General features: G+C 37.0%; 1 non-coding gene and 1 pseudogene across 1 annotated transcript; both read left to right on the forward strand.

Moving 5' to 3' along the window:
• The first annotated feature begins 4,015 nt into the window (after positions 1–4,015).
• LOC125165082 (small nucleolar RNA SNORD22) lies at positions 4,016–4,139 on the forward strand. Its single transcript, XR_007151968.1, has one exon. It is a non-coding gene; the product is annotated as a small nucleolar RNA SNORD22 (small nucleolar RNA).
• Positions 4,140–6,039: 1,900 nt separating this feature from the next.
• LOC125163872 (serine/threonine-protein phosphatase 2A catalytic subunit alpha isoform-like) lies at positions 6,040–7,267 on the forward strand (annotated as a pseudogene).
• Positions 7,268–16,546: the final 9,279 nt, after the last annotated feature.

The following is a 16,546-nucleotide window of genomic DNA, read 5'->3' on the forward strand; positions in this document are numbered from 1 at the left end:
AATTTGTTTCCTCTATTAAATGCTTTCAAATGAATTCTATTTTTTCTAAAATATGTATCTATATTTTCTTTATTATTTTCTTTACTGGCTATTTTACCACTTGAGTTCTAATTTTATTTACTTTTTTGTTGTTGTTGTTCTATTTCTCACTGACAGCTAGTTTTTTTTAACCTAGTTTTAATTATTTATTTATTTATTTATTTTTCTAGTATAATTTATTGTCAATTTGGCTAACATACAGTATATACAATGTGGTCTTGGTTTGGGGGGTAGGTTCCTGTGGTTCATCACTTACATACAACACCCAGTGCTCATCCCAACAAGTGCCCTCCTTAGTGCCCATCACCTATTTTCCCCTCTCTCCCAACACCCATCCACCCTCAGTTTGTTCTCAGTATTAAGAGTCTCTTATGGTTTGCCTCCCTCCCTCTCTGTTTATAACTATTTTTCCCCCTCCCCTTCCCCCATGGTCTTTTGTTAAGTTTCTCAAGTTCCACATATGAGTGAAAACATATGATATCTGCCTTTCTCTGACTGACTTATTTCACTTCGCATAATACACTCAAGTTTCATCCTAATTATTGTTGTAAATGGCAAGATTTCATTCTTTTTGATCACCAAGTAGTATTCCATCAACTGATATATTTGTTCTTTATTTTTTATTTGAAGCACCCTTCTCAGTCATGCTCATAAATGTAATACAAGTTTATGCAATCAGTTTGATATTTTTAAAAAATTATCATCTGGGAAACCTGGGTGGCTCAGTCACTTAAGCATCTGACTTCTGCTCAGGTCATGATCTAACAGCTTGTGAGTTTGAGCCCCATGTCTGACTCTGGGCTGACAGCTCAGAGCCCTGACCCTGTGTCTTCCTCTGTCTCTGCCCCTTCCTGATTCTCTCTTCTCTCTCTCTCTCTCTCTCTCTCTCTCTCTCTGTCTCTGTCTCTCTCTCTCTCTCTCTCTCTCTCTCTCACACGCGCGCACACACACACACACACACACACACACACACACATAAGTAAACATTTAAAAAAATCTTAATTAACATAATTTATTTTCCAGAAATGAATACTTACCTTCAGTGTCTTATTTTTAAGCCATAATCATAACAGGCATTATACTTACTCCTTTACTACTTTGAAATTTCCTTCTTGAGTCCTAGGTTTTGACTAGTTTCTTAGTTTCTTAAGGATTAATGTGTGTCCCACTGATCCAACCTATCTCGTTAACAACATTACCTGTAGAAGATGGGAGTTCCCAGAGGGCTATCTGTACCTTCAATTCTTTTCCATCCCAGAAAGCATAATGGGAGCACAAATTATTTAATTATTTTAGTAATGCCATGACTAAATGCCACTGACTATAGGTTACTTACTTTTTTGTTTTTGTTTTTGTTTTGTTTGTTTTTTAGCCTTGGAATAATTTATACCGTACCGTATCTAATCATGTTGTTTTTCACTAATTTGTCTACAATTTGGTGAACAAGTTTGATTAACTGCGTATTTATTTGTTCTCTATTTCCCTTTCTCCTTCTCTCTTTCCGTTCTCTCCCCCCATCAATCCTCTCTCTAATTTATCTATATATTTTCTTCATATTCTGAATTTCTGACATTTGCTCTTTATAAGAAACCAAAGAAAAGTTGTGCTTTTTTTCCAGCCGGTAATAGTCCTGTACAACCTGCAAATGAATATGGATTGTTTTTCTACTTCAGTTTTTTCCTTATTTCTGTTATCTCCGTGTTAAGATTTGCCTCTAAAAAAACTGTCCTTTTGTTTTGGCTGTCTTTTATTATTTCATACAAATCTTTTTTCTTTGCATCTTTTTTCTTAAGCAAACAGACAGTTTTTAGTACATATTTTTTCTGCTTCTATTGTAGGTCATTGTGAAAGTTGTGTTCCTCTGACTCTATCCAGTACTAGCATTTGGTATGTAAAGTAGCTGAAAGCCCTTAGTATTGTTTCCTGTTTTCACGGATGCTATCTGCTTCCTCCTCCATAAAACAAAACTCTCACGTCATTTGGGTTGGACTAAACCTTACTTTAAATGTGACACATAACAGATTTCTAGGTAATACAAGTGTTCTGGGAGAATTTTGGTGTTTTTCTTTTGTGTCAGGTTATCTGACGTAACTAGAGAATTGGAGTGTTTTCTTTGAATAGGTTACACGCTTGTGTTAAAAAACAGACATACATCCCAACTCTCCCAACTGTGTTTCCTGTTTGCTATTTTCCTGCTTGAAAGTTGGTGGTTGGGAAAATAGAAATATTTCCTTCTCCGTTTTTTTTTTTTTATTGACAATCAAGATTTTGTTCACACAACAATGTGTTTGGATCACAGCTACCAGTTTTTCTTGTCAATAAAGTGAATTTTTAGTAAAATTAGATTTGGAAGATAGGAGTTAGTAAAGCAGAAAAGTTAAGGATATGAGTGCTTAATTCAAGAATGTGCTTGTCCCTTCCCATCAATTAAAAGAATAGGTAATCCAGAAAATTTGCTAACCTCTTTACCAATGGACTGTGGTGTAGTAAAGACACAAGATTGAAACAAAGAGACTTGAGTTCAAGACTTGGCTCTGAATATTTGCTATATGACTTCAGATTAATACCTAACCTTAATGACCTTCAGTGTGTTCTTTTTCTCTCACATAGAAATGTGTTTTTTTTTATACCAGAAAATCAAAAAGTTTTTGGCAGAGTATTAACACTCAAACTTAGCTATTATTAGCTAACACTGATTATGTAATATTTTACATCTTGGTCTATATTTTAATGGCATATTTGAAGAAGGCTTGATACATATGCCTAGTGGATCACCATTTTAAGAGAGGGGCTAGGAGTCATGTATAATGGCATGCTTTAATTTACTTCAATGTCATAATGGTGTATCATGGTCAAATGAAAAAATTTTATAAGTGCTCAGATAAACTCAGTCAAGTATGAATATTTGAATTTTCATATTCAATATATGAATAGTTGAATTTTCTCCTTAAAGTACTGAGTGAAGATGTATTTTTAACAGTCTTATATAAACATTAACTTTCATTAATAAGTATTTATTGGAATTATGATTAAGTTTTATAATAATGAATTAACAGGAGGGTATAAATATAGAAGATATAAAACATATGAATACACATCATATTCTAACTGCAGTATTTTGAATTGTGGTGTATGTAGGTGTCGGTGTTAATATGTGTGTGTATGTAGATTTTTGAAAACAAGGAATATTAAGAGGTTAATTACAATGTATATTGTTTGTCAGGAGAAAAACAACAGTTAATCCTTTAACCTAAATATAACTCAATATGCTTTAAGGCTTTGTGGATGTATTTAATGTGAAGACAAGAACATGAAATCATATTTTCTACACATTATATTTGTAGAAGTTTTATGTTTGAAATTGGGTAAATCAGTTGTGATTATTATAGCTTAATGGTATATTTGCCAGAGTTGACGTAGTATTAGATTATAATGGAATTAGTGTCTGCCAAGCCTGAAGGTTGAAATGCCAGTAGCTGTACCCAGGTATATATTTTTAGATTATTGACAAAGATGCCATGTGGGTTGCATCAGCACTAAATACGACATTGTCAGCAATAAATATGAAATATGGTAATAATTGTTATTTTTGTACTGAAAATTAATTCTTCATTACAATGAGTAGTGTCTAGGGGTGCCTAGTTTGTTCAGTCAGTTAAGTGGCTGGTATAGGATCAGGTCATGATCTCACAGTTCGTGGGTTCAAGCCCCGCATCCGGCTCTGTGCTGACAGCTCGGAGGCTGGAGCCTGCTTCAGATTTTGTGCTCCCTTTCTCTCTCTGCCCCTCTCTGCTCATGCTCTGTCTCTTTCTGTCTCTGAAAAATAAATAAATGTTAAAAAAAGTTAAACATGTTCCACCTTTAAAAAAAAACTTCAAAAAATGACTACTGTCTATATGCATGTATGTATACATATATGTTCATGTATATAGTAATATATACTAGCTTTTGTCTAAATGTTAAGAACATGTTGAAGTGCCAGTGAAGAAATGTTCAAGGATATACCTTCTGTCCTAGTCCCAGATCCTGTAAAAGTGAACTCACTGGAACTGGCTGGAGAGAGGAGGAAAGTTTGTTACAAAAGGAATTGTCTGAGGAAGCATACGATTTCTAGACAAAAAGAGAAAGAGAAATAATCACTTTTTGAAAAGCAGTTACATTTTTTTTCCATCTGAAGAAAGACAATTATAACGGATTCCAACTCTCAGAGGATATCAAAAAGGAAGTTTTAAGCCATTTCTCATACAACCTAGCTGTTCAAATTAGCATATAATTATTTCAGCCTTTCCAAATGAAGTTTAACTTTCAAATAAAAAAGAACATATTGAAGGCTTATGATGTAATATTATTCCATCTCTCCACCCCAACTACCTATACACAGTCTATTTTCTCAGTTTGTCTCACATGTTTTATGATATCAAATTACCTCTGATACTGTCCCAGGTTACTTTGAATGGGTTGCCATAAAATAAGTTTTTTGAATGTTTGACCTATCTGTATCTTTCTAAAATTAATACCAACTACTCATTTACTTCAACTCCCACACAATAACTGTGAATTTTCTGGTAATTTTTCATTTTTGCTGAAAGAAGATATTAAAATCAAGGATTTGGTTACTAATTTATCTATCTTTGTATCTGATGATGAACTTAATGACACAGATTACTTTAAATATGATTATGAAAAATCACTCTAGTGGTGTAAATTGTGTAGAGCAGAATAGCTTTAGGTTAGAGAAATAATAATTTCTCATGACTTGTTAGGAACACAAAAGTAGTACTAAAATCCTAGAAGGAAAATCAGAGGCACACAGGGGACCCTATGAGCAGCGAGGCTGGCAAGTTGGTGTGGCTTATAAAGATGCTTCTCCATGGGGATTAGTGATGACAATAACTCTTTGTTATAGCATATTGATTTCTAGCATATCTATCCCTTGAGTCCTGCAGCCAGGAAAGGAAAGAGTTTACATTATAATTGTCCTGATGACAAATATAAATGAAAAAAAAATGGGTTCCTAATAGCTTCTAGGGGGACAATTTCTTCTTACATGGTGATGACGAGTGTGTACTTTTTCTGTAACTTCAGCTGTCACTCATAGCGGAAGGAAGGCAATAAACTCAGTATAGCACTTGGTGTGGACAGAGATCAATGTGGCTACCATACATCTGGCAATGCTGTCAGTATGATACCTAAGAAAGAGCTTTGTTTTCAGAATGCTAATTCTAAAGTTTTTTTTTAATGTTTATTTATTTATTTAGAGAGAGAGAGAGAGAGCGCGAGAGAGAACGCACGTATGCAAGCAGAGAAGGGGCAGAGAGAGAGGGAGAGAGAATCTGAAGCAGGCTCTATGCTGTCAGCTTGGAGCCGGCCATGGGGCTCAATGTCATGAACCCTGAGATTATGACCTGAGCCAAAATCAAAAGTGAGATGCCTAACCAACTGAGCCACCCAGTCTCCCCAAAATGCTAATTCTACAACTCAACTGTTGGGCACAACATCAAACAAATGGCCAAAGAAGCAGTGATCCAAAGAAAATCTGCAGAGAAATTATGTGTCACTGTAACCATGCCATAGCATCCTTTGGTTGCTCAGTAAAAAGATTTTGAAAGGGATATCCGGTTTCTAGGAGATCCCTCAATAAGAAATTCAAAAATTAGATTATATCCTCAAGAGATATGTCAAAGTGTCAATACTGAACACATTAAAGGAAGCCAAGAATCTAACCGAATAAATAAGGCATGACGCGGCGCGTGATGTCACCACGCCGGTGGCCGCCGTTACAGAGAGCCGAGCCCCAGGACTAGATGGAGCGGAGGAGGACAGCGGCTCCAGTTCGACTCCAGGGAGAACTCGCGGGTTCGCGCCAGCGCCGAGCAGCCGCCGGGAGCCACACAAGTTCCCCGGGAACCGGCGGCGGCGTGTGCGTGTGGCCCGTGGGCGGGCGGCGGCGCGGGAGGAGCGCGCCGCGGCAGCTGGTTCGGGCGGATGGCATCGTGGACGAGAAGGTGTTCGCCAAGGAGCTGGACCAGTGGATCGAGCAGTGGAATGGTGCGAGCAGCTGTCCGAGTCCCAGGTCAAGAGCCTCTGCGAGAAGGCTAAAGACATCCTGACAAAAGAATCCAACGTGCAGGAGGTTCGATGTCCAGTCACCGTCTATGGAGATGTGCATGGGCAATTTCATGGCCTTATGGAACTGTTTAGAATTGGTGGCAGCTCACCAGATACGAACTACTTGTTTATGGGAGATTATGCTGACAGAGGATATTACTCAGTTGAAACCGTTACTCTGCTTGTAGCTCTTAAGGTTCCTTAGCGTGAGCACATCACCATTCTTCGAGGAAATCATGAGAGCAGACAGATCACACAAGTGTACGGTTTCTATGATGAGTGTTTAAGGAAATACGGAAATGCAAATGTTTGGAAATATGTCACAGATCTGTTTGACTATCTTCCTCTTACAGCCTTGGTGGAGGGGCAGATATTCTGTCTACATGGCGGCCTGTCACCATCCATAGATACACTGGATCACATCAGAGCACTAGATCGCCTACAAGAAGTTCCTCATGAGGGTCCAATGTGTGACTTGCTGTGGTCAGATCCAGATGATCGTGGTGGTTGGGGTATATCTCCTCGAGGAGCTGGTTACACCTTTGGGCAAGACCTTTCTGAAACATTTAATCATGCCAGTGGCCTCACATTGGTGTCCAGAGGTCACCAGCTGGTGATGGAGGGGTATAACTGGTGCCACGACCGGAATGTAGTAACAATTTTCAGTGCCCCAAACTATTGGTATCGTTGTGGTAATCAAGCTGCAATCAGGGAACTTGATGATACTCTAAAATACTCTTTCTTGCAGTTTGGCCCAGCACCTCGCAGAGGCGAGCCACATGTTACTCGTCGTACCCCACACTACTTCCTGTAATGAAATTTTAAACTTGTACAGTATTGCCACGAACCATATATTGACCTAATGGAAATGGGAAGAGCAACAGTAACTCCAAAGTGTCAGAGAATAGTTAACATTCAAAAAACTTGTTTTCACACGGACCAAAAGATGTGCCATATAAAAATACAGAGCCTCTGGTCATCAACAGCCATGACCACTTTAGAATGAACCAGTTCATCGCATGCTGAAGCGACATTGTTGGTCAAGAAACCAGTTTCTGGCATAGCGCTATTTGTAGTTACTTTTGCTTTCTCTGAGAGACTGCAGATAATAAGATGTAAACATTAACACCTCATGAATACAATTTAACTTCCATTTAGCTATAGCTTTACTCAGCATGACTGTAGATAAGGATAGCAGCAAACAATCATTGGAGCTTAATGAACATTTTTAAAATAAGTACCAAGTCCTCCCCTCTACTTGTGAGTTTTGAAATCGTTTTATTTTCAGGGATACCATTTAATTTAATTGTATGATTTGTCTGCACTCAGTTTCTTTCCCTTCTCAAATCTCAGCCTCATGTCGTCCTTTGTTATTGTCAGAACCTGGTGAGTTGTTTTGAACAGAACTGTTTTCCCCCCCTCCTATAAGACGATGTTACTGCACAAGAGCACTACAGTGTTTTTCATAATAAACTTGTGAACTAAGAAAGAAAGAAAGAAAGAAAGAAAGAAAGAAAGAAAGAAAGAAAGAAAGAAAGAAATCATGACGCCTTCATCATTTCATTGGTGACTCAGAAGAGAAAATGGTTTCAATCAATATTTGGATAAGTTCAGGGGATCCTGGGTGGCTGAGGTGGTAAAACACCCAACTTTGGCTCAGGTCATGATCTCACAGTCCATGAGTTCGAGCCCCATGTCAGGCTCTGTGCTGACAGCTCATAGCCTGGAGCCTGCTTCAGATTCTGTGTCTTCCTCTGTCTTTGCCCCTCCCCAACTCATGCTCTATCTCTCCCTCAAAAATAAATAAAATTGGGACGCCTGGGTGGCTCAGTCGGTTGAGCGGCTGACTTCGGCTCAGGTCATGATCTCACGATCCGTGAGTTTGAGCCCCGCATCAGGCTCTGGGCTGATGGCTCAGAGGCTGGAGCCTGTTTCAGATTCTGTGTCTCCCTCTCTCTGACCCTCCCCCGTTCATGCTCTGTCTCTCTCTGTCTCAAAAATAAATAAACGTTAAAAAAAAATTTAGAAAAAAAATAAAAAAAATTTTTGAAAAAATATTTGCATAAATTCAGTTGCTGTTTTGTTTTGTTTATATTACCATTATGGGAAAGAAAAAACAGGTAAATCACTAGATTCCTTTGTTGTTCATAAAAGCAAACTTAAAGCAAAGGCTAGCAAAGAAACACAATCCCCCCCATATGACCCCAACACACGATTTATTAAGTAAGTGGAGAGGAGGCCTACATGTTCCATCCCTGCCTTATTGCCTCTCACTTGGTAAGAATGCTATGAGATTAGACTCAAACAGAGCTATCACAATACTTATTTATTCTGACTTTGAGTTTGGAGATGGTATTGAGCTGAGGTGTGACATCATATTGGAAATGACAGAGACTTTAGAAACAGGATGCTGGGAATGAGAGGACTAACTGGTTATGAATCAGACAGTGTGTGATTAAGTCTTGGCTTCTCACTGTTTAATTTGAGTGTTACTTAAAATACCTGAACATTAATATGATACACTCTAAATTAGGGGAAATAATGAGGCTGATAATCCTTACCTTATGGGGTTTTGAGAATATAAAAATGAAGTATGTAATGTAGAGTATGTCCTTCAGAAATGGGGAGATTTTCTCTGTTGTGATTTTGGTTGGTTTTAATGTGTTATTGCTGGGAAAACTGTTAAGTTCCATATCTTTTCTAGATGACTGAAATTGTGCATGTCATAAAATCTGATTTGCACTTTCTACTTCTGTAGAATAATAATCACGTAATGTGACTTACCTAAGAATCTGAATGTAAATGAGATTTTTAACTTTAAAAACTATGTTGCTAGATGTTTATTTTTATCATTATTATTAAACTGAATGAGCTAATATAATTAGCTAAATTTAAGACAGGGATTCTTGGGGCGCCTGGGTGGCTCAGTCAGTTAAGCGTCCGACTTCAACTCAGGTCACGATCTCGCGGTCCATGAGTTCAAGCCCCGCGTCGGGCTCTGGGCTGACGGCTCGGAGCCTTGAGCCTGCTTCAGATTCTGTGTCTCCCTCTCTCCCTGCCCCTCCCCTGTTCATGCTCTGTCTCTCTCTGTCTCAAAAATAAATAAACGTTAAAAAAATAATAATAACAATTTTAAAAAAAAGGATTCTTAAATTTAACATCAGCTTCACTGATTCATTCATTCATTCATTCATTCATCCATTTATTCATTCACGAGATAATTTTGAGCACCTACTCTGTGCTGGCATTGATCAAAGTACATTGATCCATAGATGATCTTAGGGTTCTGGTAGGAGAAACAGATAATCCCGTCTCCTCACCCCTTCTCCCCTCCCCCTCCCCTATCCCCTTCTCTCTTTCCCCCACCTCCCTCCCTCAGGCTCTTTGCCTCTCTCCTCCCCTGTCCTCATTTCCCTTCTCCTCTCCACTGTCTTCTTTCCTCTCCTCCCTTATCTTTTCTCATCTCTCTCCTTTTTGTCCCTTCTCTCCACCTTTATCCCCTCTTCTCTTTTCTTATCTCCTCTTCTTTGCCACCACTGTGGCTTTAGGGACCTTTTGTTCCCCCACAGTATGGTATAGTGTTAGGGTCTTTAGACCTCTTGTGTTCCAGTTGCTTCAGGGAAGGGCCCTTCCAAGAGTCTAAGTCTGAAGCTTCAGGTTTTTTAAGTCCTGGACTCCATTGTGATAGGGAATGACATCCACCACTGTCTGTTGCTCAGAATGGGTCAACAGGGCCAACCCAGATCTAAGGGGCGGAGAAAATGACATGACTTCTCAATGGGGAAGTGGCAAGGCCACACTGAGAAGCACCATTTGTGATGCGAAATATTGTTGCAAGAATCTTTAGAATCACAGTCTACCAGAAGCATATGTAGTGGCATAATCAGTTTATATTCTGGCGCAACTGGTCATGTTGTCACATTGTGGTAACTAAAAGTTTACAGAAAGTTCACAAGTCTAAGAAACACATTGAGAAGCACTGACCTAGGTTCTAGAACACCATGCAGAACAGTCTTCTTTTGATGATCTTAATAAGATACTGTAATATATTCATTTTATGTTGGATTATAGATTTATACCCATAAAGATTTCTAGAAAGGAGATGATAATTAAATAGTCGAAAATTACATTTCTGAAATATAATTTTCTTAAATGAAATACTATTGGAAATTTGTCTTTATTTAATAAAATTCTTATTACTTCAAGGTCTGGATGTAGATTCATGAAAGCAATCCTTTTTCTCCTTATAAAATTATTCCTGTCGTTTCATATAATTTGACCTAATTCTTATCAGCTGATACAAAATCTGAAAGAGGCTGTTTTTCTGTAAAAGGAAGGTGTCTTAGGTTTAGCTATAATTGCCAAAGGTACAGGTCATGATTTCTCAAATAATTTCAAGACTGTCAGTATCTGAGAAATTATATCCCATGAAGGAAAGGGTTTTCACTTATTATAACCTAAAAACATGAAAAGTATATTGGGTCATAAAGTGAACAACTAGATTTTTTTTGGTATTTCCTTGTGACATGCACATTAGAATATTAATAGATATTAATCCATTATTTTGTGGACTTCTATGAGATCTCTTTTAAAGAGTTGATTCATCAGTAAATATTTTTAATTAATAGTTTTTAAATCTACGATTAAAATTATACTTGTTTATAATAAGGAGAATTAAGCTATTAAATAAAAATACATTTCATGGAGGACTCATTGGAACATATATATATATATATTATATTATATATATATATATGTAGTACGTTATGTAAAGTATTTATATAATTTAAGCTCTTCAGATGGTCTGATGTGCCTAAGTTTGTTTGTTTTTTTTTAATATATGAAATTTATTATCAAATTGGTTTCCATACAACACCCAGTGCTCATCCCAAAAGGTGCCCTCCTCAATTCCCATCACCCACCCTCCCCTCCCTCCCACCCCCCATCAACCCTCAGTTTGTTCTCAGTTTTTAAGAGTCTCTTATGCTTTGGCTCTCTCCCACTCTCACCTCTTTTTTTTTTCCTTCCCCTCCCCCATGGGTTTCTGTTAAGTTTCTCAGGATCCACATAAGAGTGAAAACATATGGTATCTGTCTTTCTCTGTATGGTTTATTTCACTTAGCATCACACTCTCCAGTTCCATCCACATTGCTACAAAGGGCCATATTTCATTCTTTCTCATTGCCACATACTAAGTTTTTAAATATAATTTGAAGTAAATATGTACACTCGTTACAAAGTAAAAGTTCTAAATCAAAAGACTTTTGTTCAGAAACAGATTTAAGTGAAATTGTTTCCTGAAAGGTATCTACAATTATGTATTTCATCTCTCTCTTAAGTAGCAATCTGAACAGTGCTGTCTCAGAATTGTGACTGAACATATAGCCTTTCTAGGATAAGGAGGGGAAAACACAACCAAGAATAGTTTTCATTTGAAACCTTTTCTAGGACCTGTATACTTTAATAAGAATTTTAGTATACTAAATAATATACTAAATACTAAATATACTAAATATTTATAATACTATTATAAATAGTATTCTATTTGTAGTATATTGGCACCCATACATGTAGAAAAATGTAGTGAAAATTATGTCTATACCGGAATAAGCGTTTTGTAATTATCTTTTTTTCCACATTTTTCTTCTATATTAATAGTTAATATTACCCAAGATGCTCTCACCCTGATGTTTTTACTGATTCTTTTTAAAAAAAAAAATAATGTTTATTTTTGAGAGAGAGAGAGCGCACAAGTGGGGGAGGTGCAGAGAGAGCCAGAGACATAGAATCCAAAGCAGGCTCCAGGCTCAGAGCTGTGAGCACAGAACCTGACATGGGGCTCAAACCCCCAAGCCATGAGATCATGACCTGAGCCAAGGTCAGACGCTTAACCAGCTGAGCCACCCAGGTGCCTCTTTAATGATTCTTAAAGTGGGCTTAAATATACCTGTAAACATTGTAAAGACTTGACTCCCTTTTTACAAAAAAATAAAAGAGTAAAGTGGCTTCTCAAGGTTATTTTCTTTTATTAAGCACCACCTATGTGCTTAATAGGAAAACAATGAGCTCTGTAAAGGAGAAGACAGATAAACTGATCAAGACAACAGCAAAAAGCTTGGAAAAGCGTGAACTGTACAAGAACACAAACAGCATAGTAGGAACATGGAGGTGTGGCAGCAAGCTTGAAAGCTGCATTAGCCATGAAAATCCTAGAATACATACTAAGATGAGGTACAATATGATCAAACTCACATTTCATGATGGCAGTTTCAATGGGAGTGTGTGATAAATACATGAGTTGGAGAAAGAGATTAAGGTCTAAGGTCTTTGATGTGAGACTCCCGGTAGTTCTCAGAAAATATAACTAGAGCATTTCCTTAGGAGTCTCCCAAGCATTTGTCGTCTGATCATGAGTCTCCAGTGTTTATTTATAGCTATTTTGTCTTCTGAGAGCTCAAAGAGAATCGTTCTTGTTGGAGAATGAGAAGGTGAGACATACATCCATACACCAGCCTGCCAATTTTAAGCCACAGCCCTGTTGGTATTCGATTTTATATGGATACTATATGAATTAATATGAATACAAGACTACATTTAGGGGCGCCTGGGTGGCTCAGTCGGTTAAGCGGCCGACTTTGGCTCAGGTCATGATCTCACGGTCCGTGAGTTCGAGCCCCGCGTTGGGCTCTGTGCTGACAGCTCAGAGCCTGGAGCCTGTTTCTGATTCTGTGTCTCCCTCTCTCTGACCCTCCCCCATTCATGCTCTGTCTCTCTCTGTCTCAAAAATAAATAAACGTTAAAAAAAAAGACTACATTTAGAGGTTACTAATATTACTGACGTGATAGAATAGGTAGAATACTTGTTTCCCAAAGATATCACTATCCTAATTCCAGCGATCTGTGAATATGTTATTTTACACCGCAAGGAGGGATTTAGCTTACTTATTGACTGAGTTTAGCAACTGCCTAATTTTAAGAGATGGAAAATATTCTGAATTATCTGAGTGGACCCACTGTGACCACCAGGCCCTTTTACATATGGAAGACGAAGAAAGAAGTGTTAGATTCAGAGTATTGTTGTCATTAGCGACTGGTTCCTCTTAAGATGAAAAGACACCACAAGTCAAGGAATTAGGGGGGGTATCTAGAATCTAGAAAAGTCAAGGAAATAGGTTCTTCCCTAGCACCCCCAAATGCAGCCCTGCCAGTCCCTTGGTTTTAACCCAATGATACCAATTTTGTGTTGCTGACCTCCCCAAATGTAAGATAATAAAGTTGTGTTATACTAAGCCACTAAGTTTGTGGTAATATGTTATGGCAGAAATAGACGATAAATATGTTATAGTTATCCATATACACTAAGCACATGCTGTGTCCTTGTGCTACGGCTATGAATGACCCAACAAATATTCAGTGGGAGACTTTGTTCCGTGCCCACCTCCCTCACTTTTTTTTGGTTGTTTTATTCTCATTTCTCTCATGACCCATCTTATAATAATCAGCTCTCTCTCCACAAATGTAAAAATGCCTGCAACTACTGTCTTTGTACTGTGCTGCTATGTATTTGTAACATATGGTTACAGTGTTGTCTAGGAAAAAAAATCTAAAGAAAAAATGACAAAGAGAAATAGGTATGGAAAGTAGACTGCTATAATGAATCTGCCAGGATATTACTTACAATTACCTCAAGAAAATATTTTTTAAGAAAAGAAAAAAAAAGGGCTTACATTTGTTCTTAAAAAAATATATATCATTGCCACCAGAACCCAGCTGATTCATGAAACTACAGAAGTGAGGAGGAAATACTTTTCTTTCCACTTGGGGTAATATATAGAACTACAGAACACATATAACACACACTGAACTGGTCTGAAATATTCTGGTGCCTGGGAGGTTCCTGCAGGTTAATTCCTGCTGTGCTGGCAACTGACCTGATTTGCACTGACATGCAATGCTCTTCCTGGGAAAATGCCTCCTGTAGTGCCTTCAGGTTGCTCCTGTTTTGGACAGAACATTATATTGCGTGTATATGGTTATATCTTATTTACCTTTAGACATATTTGTTTTATATAGAAAACATTCTTGATTTCTATCATTATAACTTTTGTTTAACCTCAAAAATAAATTAGTCATCCAAACCAACCCAGACACAGTGAAACAACAGGTATGGTATCATATTTTTTAAAAGAAATAGAATACACGATGAATTGCAATAAAAGACTGGAGAACCCTTCTCATTAAATTCAGAGAGCCAGCTCTGGGACCTGTCAGATGCGATATTTGATGACAGTAACTACAATTAATCTTGCATAAAACTTTGCCTAATCCTGTGATATGGAAACTTTATTTTTTTTAATCAGCTAATAGCTTATTCTGAATTGAGAAGGAGGCATTTTGTCAACTAGGTCAAGAGGGATAAGAAAATTAGAAATAAAAAAGCATAGACAAAGAATGTGTACAGAATAAAGTCAGAAGAATTTCGGCACGTTGCAGTCCATTTGAAGGCAACCATGAAACAATTTATTTTGTTTCATTTATTTACTTTTTATTTATTATTAATTTTTTATTTCATTTTTTACTGATGACCTCCTATTTTTAACTCTTGCTCAATGATGTCAAAGTAACAGATAACTTGCTGTTACTACATACATGCCTATATATATAAATATACATACATGTCTACATAAATTGTAATGTCCTAACAAAACTGTTATTGATATAATTCTAAATTTGATGCTAAATTGTAAATGGAGGACAGTACTAATAAATACTATGTTCTGAGACTAAACTGTCTTTAACAGTAGCAGTAATAGCTAACCCCATTTTTAAATGTCAGAACAGAAGTTTTCAGCTACGATTTAAGGTTGACAAACTTTCATATTTGCAACATTATCTGTAAATTAGCACCTTTTAAATAAATAAACACTTATTCATTTAAAGCATTTATTATTGATGGGATGTTTTGATTAACAGTAAGAGTGGGTAGTTAATTGTTGAACCATTTAAACTTAACAGTGCACTAACCACAAGCATACAGCTTGATGTGTCTTCAGTTCGTGCATCCATGTAATATCATAGGTATAAAAGGCCAGGCAACATTTTATATTGTACTTTTAAAACATCAATAGTGTTTTCTTTGTTGGTTGGGTTTTTTTTTGAGTTTTGATTTTCTTTTAAAAAAAATTTAACCTTTATTTATTTTTGAGACAGAGAGAGACAGAGCATGAATGGGGGAGGGTCAGAGAGAGGGAGACCCAGAATCCCAAGCAGGCTCCAGGCTCTGAGCTGTCAGCACAGAGCCTGACGTGGGGCTGGAACTCACGGACTGCGAGATCACGACCTGAGCCGAAGTCGGAGGCTCAACGGACTAAACCACCCAGGCACCCCGAGTTTTGATTTTCTAAAAGGCAAATAAGACAGAATGAACAAAACATTAAATAAAATGCCACTGCAACGTTATGTAAGTTAGGGGAAAAAAGAACATGTCTTTTAAATACTATGAAAATAAAGCAGAGAGCCAGAGAAACCAATATAGGTGTCTTCTGAGCACAGTCTGACCCACAAATGTTTATTTGTTTGTTTGTTTATATATTTATGACAGTTTTTAGACTAGGCATCAGGGAATTGTTGATGAGAAACACAGTGAACTCTCAGTGCATCTACCATATTGCATTTGAAGAAGTCAACATGTATTTCTAACATGTAATATTTGTGCAAAATTATTAAAAGAAAGAAGATTCAAGAAAAGGTTCCACGTGGCTAGAATTATCTGTGCTAGAGGTAGACTTTTAACATTGACTCGTTCTTTCATGCCTGATGATGTTTAGCAAGCAGAGTTCTAATATTTTTAGAATTCTTTTTGTTCTTTGTAGAGTACCTGAAAATTAAGCATCAAGGAAAAATACAGCATACTTTTAGAAGTTGGAAGAAAAGCTGTGAATCACATTAATAGTTTAAAAAAAATTTTTAAACAGCTTCACATTAATTAACATCAAGTGAATTTGAAAAGCAGCCAAAAAAAAAAACCGCATGAAAAATACTTAGTGTTTATGTTGTTTTCTTCTAAAAGAGATGATTGGATATGAGCATAAATTCAGTTTCTCAATATAACTGAATTCTGACCCTTCATATACTTAAGCCAAGAGTTTGAAATGTTTTTATTTCTCTTAATATGTTGCATTTTCTTAGATTATATTTATCGTATTCTCTTACAATTGAGTGGCTATTGAATTATCACGGAAGCTTATTTACCATGTAGTTTTCTGGGCCAAATATTCAGAGACCCTGATTTGATGAAGCTGGGATAGAATCTGGGTATCTAAAATTATAACGTACGCTCCTAGGCAATCCTGTTGAAATTCATTCAGTTAGTAGCAACTAGTAGCAATGAGTCAAAAAT

Source organism: Prionailurus viverrinus, chromosome B1 (genome assembly GCF_022837055.1).
Source record: "Prionailurus viverrinus isolate Anna chromosome B1, UM_Priviv_1.0, whole genome shotgun sequence".
Classification (NCBI taxonomy): Eukaryota; Metazoa; Chordata; class Mammalia; order Carnivora; family Felidae; genus Prionailurus; species Prionailurus viverrinus.